Source organism: Echinops telfairi, unplaced genomic scaffold, assembly GCF_000313985.2.
Source record: "Echinops telfairi isolate 266 unplaced genomic scaffold, ASM31398v2 ScPeMD7_7469;HRSCAF=8507_1, whole genome shotgun sequence".
In the NCBI taxonomy this organism is placed as follows: Eukaryota; Metazoa; Chordata; class Mammalia; order Afrosoricida; family Tenrecidae; genus Echinops; species Echinops telfairi.
Window position 1 is genome coordinate 54,310,831 of NW_022111373.1, and position 10,993 is coordinate 54,321,823.

A 10,993-nucleotide genomic window follows, 5' to 3' on the forward strand; every position below is an offset into this window, starting at 1 on the left:
ACTAGAGATTAACAAGTAGATCTGGATCTTAGACTCACTAGCATTACTTCAAAGTGGCTTCAGAATAACAGCATTTTAGGAGGACTAAAATTTTAAATTGGAAGTACTGTCCTTCAGGCAAGGAAAAAATTATTGTCCAAAGTATGATTAATCGTGAAGATGTCCAAATTAGCTCCAATTGAATATAAAGTTAATTCCCTTTCTGAAAATAACTCAGGGATATTTTAAAAGACCTCATTGGGATACATACACACAGTGTGTAACTCCATATCTATCCATGAGATACATATGCCCATTTTTGTCATTCTAAAATAATAGACAACACATACAATATGTGTCACTTCAGTGCCTGTAACATAGTAGGTGCTCAATATATGTTGGTCACTATGAATGTTTGTAAACTTATTTTCTGTTAAATGAGACGCTGATGTTCAAGTTCTATAGGGCATTGTAATAAACATTGTCTTAAAATACTCCGAATCACTTGTATCTGTGAATTCTCTATGTATTGTCTATGTGTGTAAAGTTGGCTTTATTTCATTAAAAACATTTTTTTTTTCATTTAAGCTGGGTAGGTGTCTTCAATTAGTAGGCAATCTGCCAAATCTGAGCCACACAGAGCATAGAGACATGCAGATTGTGACTTTTTATGGAGTTATTAAAATCCTGGGAAATGTATGTCCTTAGTTCTTAGAAAATATGCTAGGTTCATCATGATTCCGTTTTATTGCAAAAACAAATCAGCATCAATTTTATTTAAGAACATATAATACAATGCTTGTTGTTTGAAGTGATCTGTGTGTAATAATATATCAGCTACTGTCAACAAAATCATGTAAAGGGAATATTTGGAAGGGATTAAGAAATGCATCATTTTAAAGTATTTATCTCAAAATGGATGAGCATTCTTTAATGAGAGATTTTTTAACTTCTTAAACACACATTTCTTCAAGTGAAAAATCAATTTCTCCAAGTTTTAAATTAAACTTTAATTAGAAATGAAAGACACTGCTTGTCTCTTAAAACCTAAAAAACGTGACATCCACCTCACCTTTGTTCCTGCCCTGATGGAAAGGGTCATCCAGGTATGTTCCCCTCCCCCTTCACATCTACCTCCCCTGGAAATTATTGGGTGAGCTGAAGGTTTTGGGTTCCTCTGGGTGAAAAATCCTCAAAATCGAATCTGTAGAAACAACAACAAAAAAAACCCCATGTTTAGCATTTTTATCAAACAAAATGAGTTGATAAGCAATTGAGTCGAAACATAATTAGATGGACAGGATTTTTTGTGTCTCTGAGTTAAACAACTACATTTACATTTACTTTTAAGGTAAAAACTTTCATAAAAATGATAGACACTATTTATAACTAATTACTACCCCCCCACACGCACATTTGGCCTTTTGGGAGCATTACTAAGAGTTACAGCTAGAGCTCACACATTTCTATTCTGCAAGAGAGAGAGAAAAATCAGTTATTTCCTACTAAATTCCACACGTGAGAGAATTGACCCTCCAGCTGAAAGGCCCAGGTTTTCCTCTTTATTGTTTTCATTTCTTTTTTTCTCAAGTGCCACCTAATCCCAGCCAGTTGGAAAAAGGTACCTCTGATCTAGTTCATCTTTTCGTACCTCCAAATAATTTTCCAAAGGCTGATTTTATCTCTTCGTTTTCCAAAATCATAATTAAATAAATGGCTTTTTCCCAATAAATGTTCACACCTTCTTTGGGCACTTGGATAATCAGGATTTATCAACTGAAGAAATATTGATGATTTATCGTGGTGAATTTTTTTCCCTTTTGCTTTGCTTCAATAAATTACTTAATATCACCCATCCCCTGGAATAACCAACTCTAAAAATAACCCTAGCACTGAGTGTCACAATTTGGCTTTCATACAGCTTCCAGAGAAAACCATTAAAATTGCATTGATCTCACAAATATTGATCTAGTGCTTGATATCAAATAGCAAATGAGATGCTGTCAGTTACTGCTGATCATCGTGTCAGCTGTTTGAATTCATGTCGCCTTCCTTCTTCGTTGTCACATGGATTCAAGTTGCTGAGGCTAAGTAAGTTTTCATGATTAACACAATTATGATAAACTACCATTTTTTCCTGTTTGTCACATTTCTGATTTGTTCCAAACATCATAATTAATATTCTACCTAAAATGTCTGTCACCTAAATATATACATATATAATATGTACATTTGTATATGTTTGTAAATGTGTGGCTCACCTAAGTAGATTATGTTTCTAATTAGCTATCTACCCTAATTTTGAAATATTTTTTCTGTGTCAGGTTTGCTTGCTTTCTGTTGTCTTTACAAAGAAATCCAATTTGTTTTAAAAGATTGCAGTTGTATCATTTTAGAAATGAGAATGAAATTTCAGCCATTCTAAATCTACACGCACACATACACATGACAGGAGGCTAATCACTCCTTTTATTTTGCTGACAAAATGTAACTGCATCCATTGGCAAGCTTGGAGTTTAGAGAATCTGTTAGATGAAATGAATATGTATTCTTAATGCTTTCTCAATAAACTCGTGTTCTCCCACAGGTTAAGTCATGCTGTGCCTTCATTTTCTACCAAATCTGGAAATAGCCAACTGCCTTTAGATAGGTCTAGAGTCTCACCCCCTTCTCTGTCCTCCCGCCTGTTTACTGACTGCACCGAGCATCGCTGAGCGCATTACTTTGAAGCAAGGCAGGCTCACGGAGAAAGAAAGAGAACTTTGTTAGGATTCTGTTTAATTATACAGCCACGTGCGTGATTTCCACATTCACGGGGAGAACAAGAACAGAAAATCTAGCCGCCCGCAAGGTTGGTCCCCCTGAGCTGTTACTTTTACACCTGAGCTTGGTATGGGGACAGCGACGTAGAGCGAAGCGAAGCCGCGCGCGCTCCCAGCACCATGGACAGCGCCTGGCCCGCCTCTCGGCTCTCTGGGCAGAACCCTGAAGTTCCGGCCCGCGCCGGGTCCCCCGGCCCCTCCCCACGGACACTGTCCCCCGAAATCAAAGGCTCGGGGTCCACAGCGCTGTGAGTTCCCAGAGTGTGCGGTTTGCCCTTGGAGAGTTCTCCCCCGCGCCGGGTGTCCATGAGTTCTGAAGTTCCCAAATGGAAACACCATCTACCTGCAAGTGTCTCTGAACTTCCACCTCGCCTGCGCGGGGGCCCAGGGTAAAAGCAGTGCCACCCTCAGTCACCTCCCTGGAAGGGGCGGGGAGGGAGCATTATCTCCAGAACTTTTCTGCCACCAGCTGTATCCCCGCTCCCCCTGAGCTGGCAAGGATCTGTGCCCATCCCGGTGGAGGGGCCTGAACGGCGAGCCCTTTCTCTCGGAGCTCGTGGTCCCCGTCGCCAGAGGTGGACCTCCCGACCCACCTGGCGGGCTCCCCGGCTCTGCGGGTGGCCGGGGCTGTCGGACCAGGCCGGTGCGCCCGACGCTGCGTAATTACCGCCCCAGGGGCGACTCCGCAGCGGGCGCCCACCCCGCGCTAGCTAAAGAGCCGGACAGGAACTTATCCGACACCTGGGACCAGGGCGCGCCTGGCGACCCTCACCACCTCTCCTCGGCCTGGCCGACTTCCACCTTGTAGCTGTTGGTCCTGCACACGCTGAGCTTTCTTTTTTTTACTGTCGCTTTATGCAGAGTGCAATAAAAGATCACTTCCGCGGGGTGTCTTTTTCATCGCCGGGTCTCCCTAGCAACACCTGAGTGGCCACTCCTAAAACAAGACTAATTGTCAAAGATTTCAAATTGCATCTCGCTTTTTTGAAACTCACCTTCCTTGTTGGCTTTTGGGTGAAATCTGTGTTCACCCCGCTGAGATTGGATCCTAGTCATGTACTCTCTTTTGAGCCGCTTTGGGTGGGTTTGAATATCCAGCATTTTGAGCAAGTGAGACAGCCCAGAATAAACTCTTAAGGATGGGTTATATAAAAAATAGTTTTAAACCAACTTAATCCCAACTTTACTAGAAAGGGGAGGAACGCGTTTTGGGTTTTGTTTTATAAAGGAAAAGACTGTGGTATCTTAAATTCAAGAATTTCTTTGCTACAAAATAGCTTTCAAAAACCTGATTTCAAAACTGTTTCTATATCTTAACACGAATTAGAATTGGAACACATTTGGGGATAAAGTTATTCTCTACTTGACATAGTATTGCAACGAAAAAACGCAGTGAAGCCCACTGTGTAGCACTAGTTTAGCTTCAAAATCAGTATTTTCTATCTCCTAAACATACAAATATTTCATCAGCTTCTGGGTTGGCCATTTAGTCTATTTTCATAGACGGGTTCATGACCACGCTGCTTTCTCTGACAGCGCTGCAGACAAAGTTTGTGTTCCTTCCTTAATTTGCATGGACACTGTTGGGTTCTTCCCAACGATCATTTTTCCTCTTGGTGTGGTTGTTCTTGTGCTCCCCCGGGTCTTCTTGCTCCAATAGTAAGGCACCGCCCGTGCTACTAGAGAAATTAGGCCAAGGGAGCTACTTAAACTAGGGCACGACTGTCCTATGAAAACTGGGGAAAACTTAAGTTGGTTAATGCAATTTGGCAGCTGAAGTGCACAGGGTAGCAAAGGGGACCTGTTGAGTAATAGTGACTTAGGGACACACGTGTTAGAGGAGAGCTTTCCCTCTCGCGATCAGAACTGGCTCTTGAAATATAGCTTTTATTTGTATTCTTTAGCTGGGACATTTTCCCCTGCGATCACTCCAGGAGTATCTCTGGATAAAGAAAATATTTCACTCTTACCTTCCGGAGGGGTTGAGGAGAGAGAAAAGGGAATCAGGTGTGGGAAACAGTTAGTTAAGAGGTGAGGGGGCCTCTGTTTGTTCTCTCCTTTGGGGTCTGGGGAAATCTCTATTCTGTGCCCCAAGATTTCACTTATGACTTGAGAGAAGGGAAAGTTAAAATATCTGGCTCATTAATCAGTTAGGAATTTCAAACATGAAAAAAAAAAAAAGTGCGTTCCTGACCCCATTTCAGAATGACTTTTCGGGATAATTCTAAGTAAATTAGGAATCTTCAGAACTCTGTCAAAAATTTCAGAACTGGCGTTTGACAGAGCTGGATAAAATGTGAAGAGAATAAATAGGAGAAACTCGTATTATTTCAAATAGATCAAAACGCAGAGGTGTACTGCTCAGGACCCTATGAGAGGGCGTCTCCAGCATGCCTGCTCACCACCTGTGTCCATTTAGTGAAACTTTAAAACCACTCGACGGCAAAGATGGGCATTTTTCTCCTTTTCCCTTTTTCATTCCGGTCCTACTCTTCCATAGGATTGCTGCTGTCCTACCCATTTCCCCCTTCAAAGTCTTTCAAAATCCATTTCCTGGTCTCATCCCCGTTTGTCAATGTCACATGTACACCGCCTATTTAGTTAAAGAAAAGTGTGTATTTCATATGTTATAAAAGAACAGCCTTCTTTATTTGGTTTCTGGGAAATCAATAACCTCTTAAACATCGGCCAAGACCCCTTGGGGAAGGGAAAGGTGTAAACAATAACTACCAAACTTCAACTTGACAATATTGGTTAAAATCTGCAGGGTGATCATTGGAGCATAGAGATGTAATGGAAAGAACTTTGGGTTGGAGATTACAGAGGAGAGGAGTCGGTTTCCTGAGACTTGGCTCTCGCTGCTGCCACTTACCCAGGTAGCTATCCTGGAGCTAGAGTAGAGAGTTCGTTCTAAACCACTTTCCAAGACACCTTAGTAGCTAGAGTGGTCTTCAAATAATTGATCTGGGCGATGGATGACTGGGCTACTATAGTGAGGTTGCGAAGAGTGACCCCATTACAAGAAGCACCAGGATTTCAGTCATCCCTGACATAATTAAAGGTTTTGGTAACACTCCTTTATTTTGTCTCCTGAAGTGAAAAAAGAAACACCTTACTTCCCTATCCCTATCGAATAAAACATAAAAGTAACTTTAACATAAATTCTTCAGTTTAATGTCTGCTTTTTTTAATATTCGTGAGCAGCTGAAGAAACAGATAAGCCATTAGAAAATCTGAATTTTACTTTAGTTATCTAGAAGCTAACATTCGAGGAAAGAATACAACAAGTTTTCAACTTAGTCAGCTTTCAAAACTGTGTGTGTTCCCAGAAAATAATACCTGAGACTCTAAACTAGCCTCTTAAGAGGGTAATAAAAATACAGGGAGTCTCCTGGGTACCCTGCAGAGGGGGGTGAGGGGTGGAAATAAGCAGCGTTGGTGGATCCTGTGATCCACTGGAAGCACAACTCACTCGAATGTGAATGCTCAAGATCAACTTTCAACCCTGGCGGGGGGGAAAAAAAGGAGAGAACGCTGGAGAGAGAGCCATTTGCTTAACTTAATCTGTAACATATGTTTGCACCAGTAGCAGGTTTTTGGTGTGTGGCTGGGGCTGATCAAGTTGTAAATTTTCCACTTTAGGTTTTCAGCGCCTGCTACTTTCAGCCTAACACCTAGAGAGAGACTTTGTGGGGTTCTTCTTCACCAAAGCAGCCAAGAGTTGACAAAAGGTTTCCCAACCCACCCACCCACCCCTGAGGATTCTTAATTTTCCAAAGGTGCACCATTTTTATTCAAATAAGTTCTCTAAGTCCAAAATGCAAGTAGGTAACAAGTTAAGATCTGATAAAGTGTTGGAAATTGCCTATAAATAGCTGGCTTTCTTTTGCTTGCAGCCGCTGCCATCCTCACCTTGTTTGAGGGCACACAAGGGTGAGTCAGTGGGTGGGGGCGGTGAAGAAAATGACATCTTCAGTCCACAAAACAATATCCAGGTCTGTGGGCTCATCTTGATTTTTTTTCATCAGAAATTTAAAACTATTGATTTCCTCTCTTTGTCCTTCAACAAAGGAGTTCTCTCCTCCCCTGCCCCCTCAAATGTGTTTCATATCTGAGAAGAGATACTCAGTTGATTAAAATAAATAGACACCAGTATTCGACAAAGCAGCCTTCCTGGGAAAGATGCTTTGTAAATAGCTTTTATTACTTATACATCTCCGGAAACTAGTTTGTTGGGTTTTTTTTTTTTACTATTCTCTTTTCAAATAAATCCTGATACTTCTGAATATCAAGTCATGGTCTACCATCATGGCAAATAAGGCGCCAGATCCCCTGGGCTCCACTGCAGTGGGGATGGGAGCAGTAGAATGTGAACTGGGTGGCAACCCTGGCCGCCTGGTAATAACCATCTGGCCCTGCTGCTCCAGCATCTTACTGGAAACCTCCATCCTGGAGGAAAAGTTGCTGAGGTGCTTTCTGAGGTGCAGCTGAAGGAGGGAGCGAGCCCTCCATGTGCCCTAAATTCAGGCGCCGCGTTCCTCTGAATTTTATTATTAAGATGGATTAAGATGGGCAGCTCCCACCCGGGCACTTCCAGAATCAAAGAGTGAACGAGGCTGGCAAAAACAGGGCAATCATCGCAGTGCCATCGCTGCACTAATCAAATACCCAGAACGAGTTGAGAACAACGGTGCTTAAAAAGCAGCTTTAATTCTGAAACGGAAGGTCCTGAGACACCGAGCGCCATCTAGCAAGCAAAGTTAGAATCAAAGCGTGCCCCAGTCGAGCACAGAGCTAGCACCGAGAGCAAGGGACGGGCCAAAGGGGGACCGTGAGAGGCACTGGCCCAATCTCACCTGAGCCCAGCAGCTCAAACAAACCGAACTTCTAAGGCGAGACAGACCCTTTCTGCCCCCACCTGAGGCTAAAGGACAGCTCCGCACAGGGTTGCTTCTTGTCTTTAATTAGAACAAGCAGTCTCTCCACAAATCCCCTCCCAAGCCAGCCCTGGGTCTCTCTCATTCTGCACCTTCCTCTCCAGATGGAGACACGGAGCAGGGCCTTAAAGGCTCACCTTGGGCTGAACTGACTCTCAGGGCTTCTCCTCGGAGGACAGTGCATCCCTGGGAAATCTAGCGGGATCTGAGAAGTCAGTCTCAGCATACAGGTTGCCCAGAAGTTTCCTTGATGGGCAACCCGAGCTACCTCTGGGTGGCCTCAGACTTTAACAAGACGCAAATGGTCTTGGAACCCAGTGGTGTGCTGCCTTCTAAATAGAAATACTAGAATTGTATTCTTCTTCAAGCCACAGACTCTTTGATACTACCTTGGGCTGAAGAAAAGTCAAAGGTAGCTAAGATGCTGCCAAATACCCCTGTTAGTGTGTAGCTCAAGGGGGAGGGGGCAGCATTGTTTATTTATTTACTGCATTTTTAAAAGTTTGAATCCTGTTACCTAATTACATAAATGCCCTTTGGAAGTGTGCTAACAATGCAACTACAATCCAAAGCTTCTAGGGTTGTTATATGATGAAAAATCAAGGCTAATCTACTGATTTCTATACAGGCAAGCATCCCAGGGTTTTCTTCTGAACCAGTAGATCTGAATTCAAAAGACTTAGAGAGTTCATCTCAACAATGTATCTGCTTTCTAAAGAACTTCTGTCAAGTCTTTTTAGAATTTCAGGTTAAGGTTGGAGATAAACTCCAATGTACCTGCATGGCAAAGCTTTAAACGACTCCTAATGTTCTGCTATTGAATATTGCTTCTGTGATAACTCATTGATTCACATTGTTCTGCAGATACAGAGCCAGAGCTTGAGCTTGCTATTGTTTCGGCCCCTCTCACCCCCAGCCCTGCGCTCAGTCTTTCCCAGTGTAGTGGGATTTTAAAAACTAAATAAATGCAGCTTAGCAAATGAAATATTGAAATATCTCAATTGTGTTCTAAGTGCTTCTCAATTGTGTTCTAAGTTCTTAGGCATGAAAACAGAGAGAATAAATATGAAATAAGAGGCTCCTCTTTCTTTTTCTACCATGTTATTATTGACTGTGTACAAACAACCACGTTGAGAGTAAAGGAAGCTTTAGACACGAATATGCTCAACATGCTCATTAAGGTATCTTCACAGGTTATAGCACGGGGGAGGGGGGGAGGGACTTCATAGAAATTACAACCCACCCCAAGACACCTCACCCAATAACAAGAGGACCTTAAAGCATGCCCAACAATTTGGAACATTTGTAAAACATTTACATGAAACTTCCATGGCCCCCTTATGCCTACAAACATGTGTAAAGATCCGAGGAAGGATGGGAGGTGCCATGCACCCTGTGCCTTCATCCCGTTGTTTCGAGGACTTCTCCGTCCAGTCTTGCCTCAGTTCACATTACAAAATTTAACTTTTGGGGTTTGGTTTTGGTGTCTTGTTAAAGAGCCCATTTCTCCCATCAAGGTCTTCTTAAACATGGTCCCTTCTCCTAGACAGAGTACCCAGCTGTTTAATTTAACATTGATTTATTGCTTTTAAAAGTAAATGTACGTACTTGCCAACAGCGCTCCGTTTTGTGTCCCCAGCCTCTGAGATTTATTTTCTACTTAGCGCTGGCCTGACAAAACAATGTCCTTTAACTTTATTACACATCGATGAGGAAATCTGTCTTATTTTTGTTCAGATTTATGGCTATGTTACTTGTGAGGATTTTTGCGATCCTGATAGGCTGGGGGTTCAAAAATATGGAGAAAATTAAACAGGCGTGTGATCATAGACTAATAGTTGGGGGCGGGGTGGGGGTAATGAAGGAAAAAACCTCTCAAAATATGACCCAGCATATCCCAACCTGCTGGGGGGCAAGGAGAAGAATGAGGCTCCCCTACTGAGCAGAGTTACTCAGGAAGAAAATAAAAATACTTTAATTGCTAGGTAGCATTTGCAGGTGGAGGGAGCTGCCAGGAGCAGCCACAGAAACCTGAGTTCTAGAAGACTTCCATGTTCTTGGCGAAATTTTTATTTGGAACGACAGGGCTGGAAGGCACATCCCTGCCACTCCCCACCCCATAGCTGCCTCACCTCCGTGCATGTGGGACTCCCAATTACCACAGGTTCCTGATGACTGAGCCCAAGGGAATTAAGATGGACTTTGAAGCAGCTTTTACGGTACACTTCATCTACATTTGGGGTTTCTTTAGTTCTCATTAAAAGAGCCACTTTCTTTTGTGTCCTTCATTTCACACTCTTTAAGAAATTTCTCTCATCAGATCAAGTGCAAAAAGGAGTGGAGGGCCCAATAATCATAACCATGTTGACAACAGCAACAACAACAATCATACCCATGCTGACAACAACAGCAAGCAGGGCTGTTGCGTTTAAATCTTCTCTCTTTTCTTTTTTGGGTAAAGCTTTCCTTCTTTATAAGGCATGGCCCTTCCATTAAAAAAGGAAAAAGTCAGAGCGAAAACGCTGGGGTTGAGTGTGGAAATGATAAAAGTGTTTCTAAGGTTAAAATCACAGATGCAGGCCGGCCCTCAGGAGCTGCGCACGTCACAGCGATCCTTTCCCAATCTGATTGCTCCCAGAGACAGCTAATAATCACTTTAGAGGTGCTCCGGTGAGGACCCTCTCTCGGTTCTCGGAAGCAGTAAAGATGTGACAGGTTTTGTTACTGGGGAGAGTGAGACCTTTCTAAGACCATCGCATTCTTTCCCCCCTCAGCCACACCGTCCTTAACTAAAGACCCGGGGCTGAAAGCGCAGCGCCCAGGCTGCACAGTGATGCCCCCAAGCCCTGGTTCAACTTGGTTAATGTTTCAATTCTTTTTACCGTCCCAAGGCGAATTTTTTAAAGTTCACGGATCATTCTTTCTGCTGGAAAACAAAAAACAAAAAACAAAAACACAAAAATGCATCAGGACCCGGTTTGCATGTAGGCACTTTCCATAGTTGTTAGGTTTTTTTCCTTTAAAGATGAAGAAAGATCTTTTCGAGGGGAGGAGGAGGGAAGCCGACTCTGTGAAACCTTGAAAATTCTCCTATTCATATCCGGAGCCGCCCCTCCCTGCGTGCCCTTTGAAAGGGGTCCTGTCACTCAGCCAGAGCCCTTTCTTCAGCCCTCTCCGCGTCCGCGCGCCGCCGGCCGGGCCCGCGCGCTCCTCCAGCCCGCCGCGTCTTGCTCCCCCTCCGCTCCGGCGCCGCGC

The 10,993-nt window shown here is 43.3% G+C and overlaps 1 long non-coding RNA gene across 1 annotated transcript in view; it reads right to left on the reverse strand.

Moving 5' to 3' along the window:
- Positions 1-883: 883 nt before the first annotated feature.
- LOC123521092 overlaps positions 884-10,993 on the reverse strand; it is a 13,767-nt gene continuing 3,657 nt past the window's right edge. The window contains exon 2 of the long non-coding RNA XR_006679576.1: positions 884-1,183. This is a non-coding gene — a long non-coding RNA (uncharacterized LOC123521092). The remainder of the gene's footprint in view (positions 1,184-10,993) is intronic.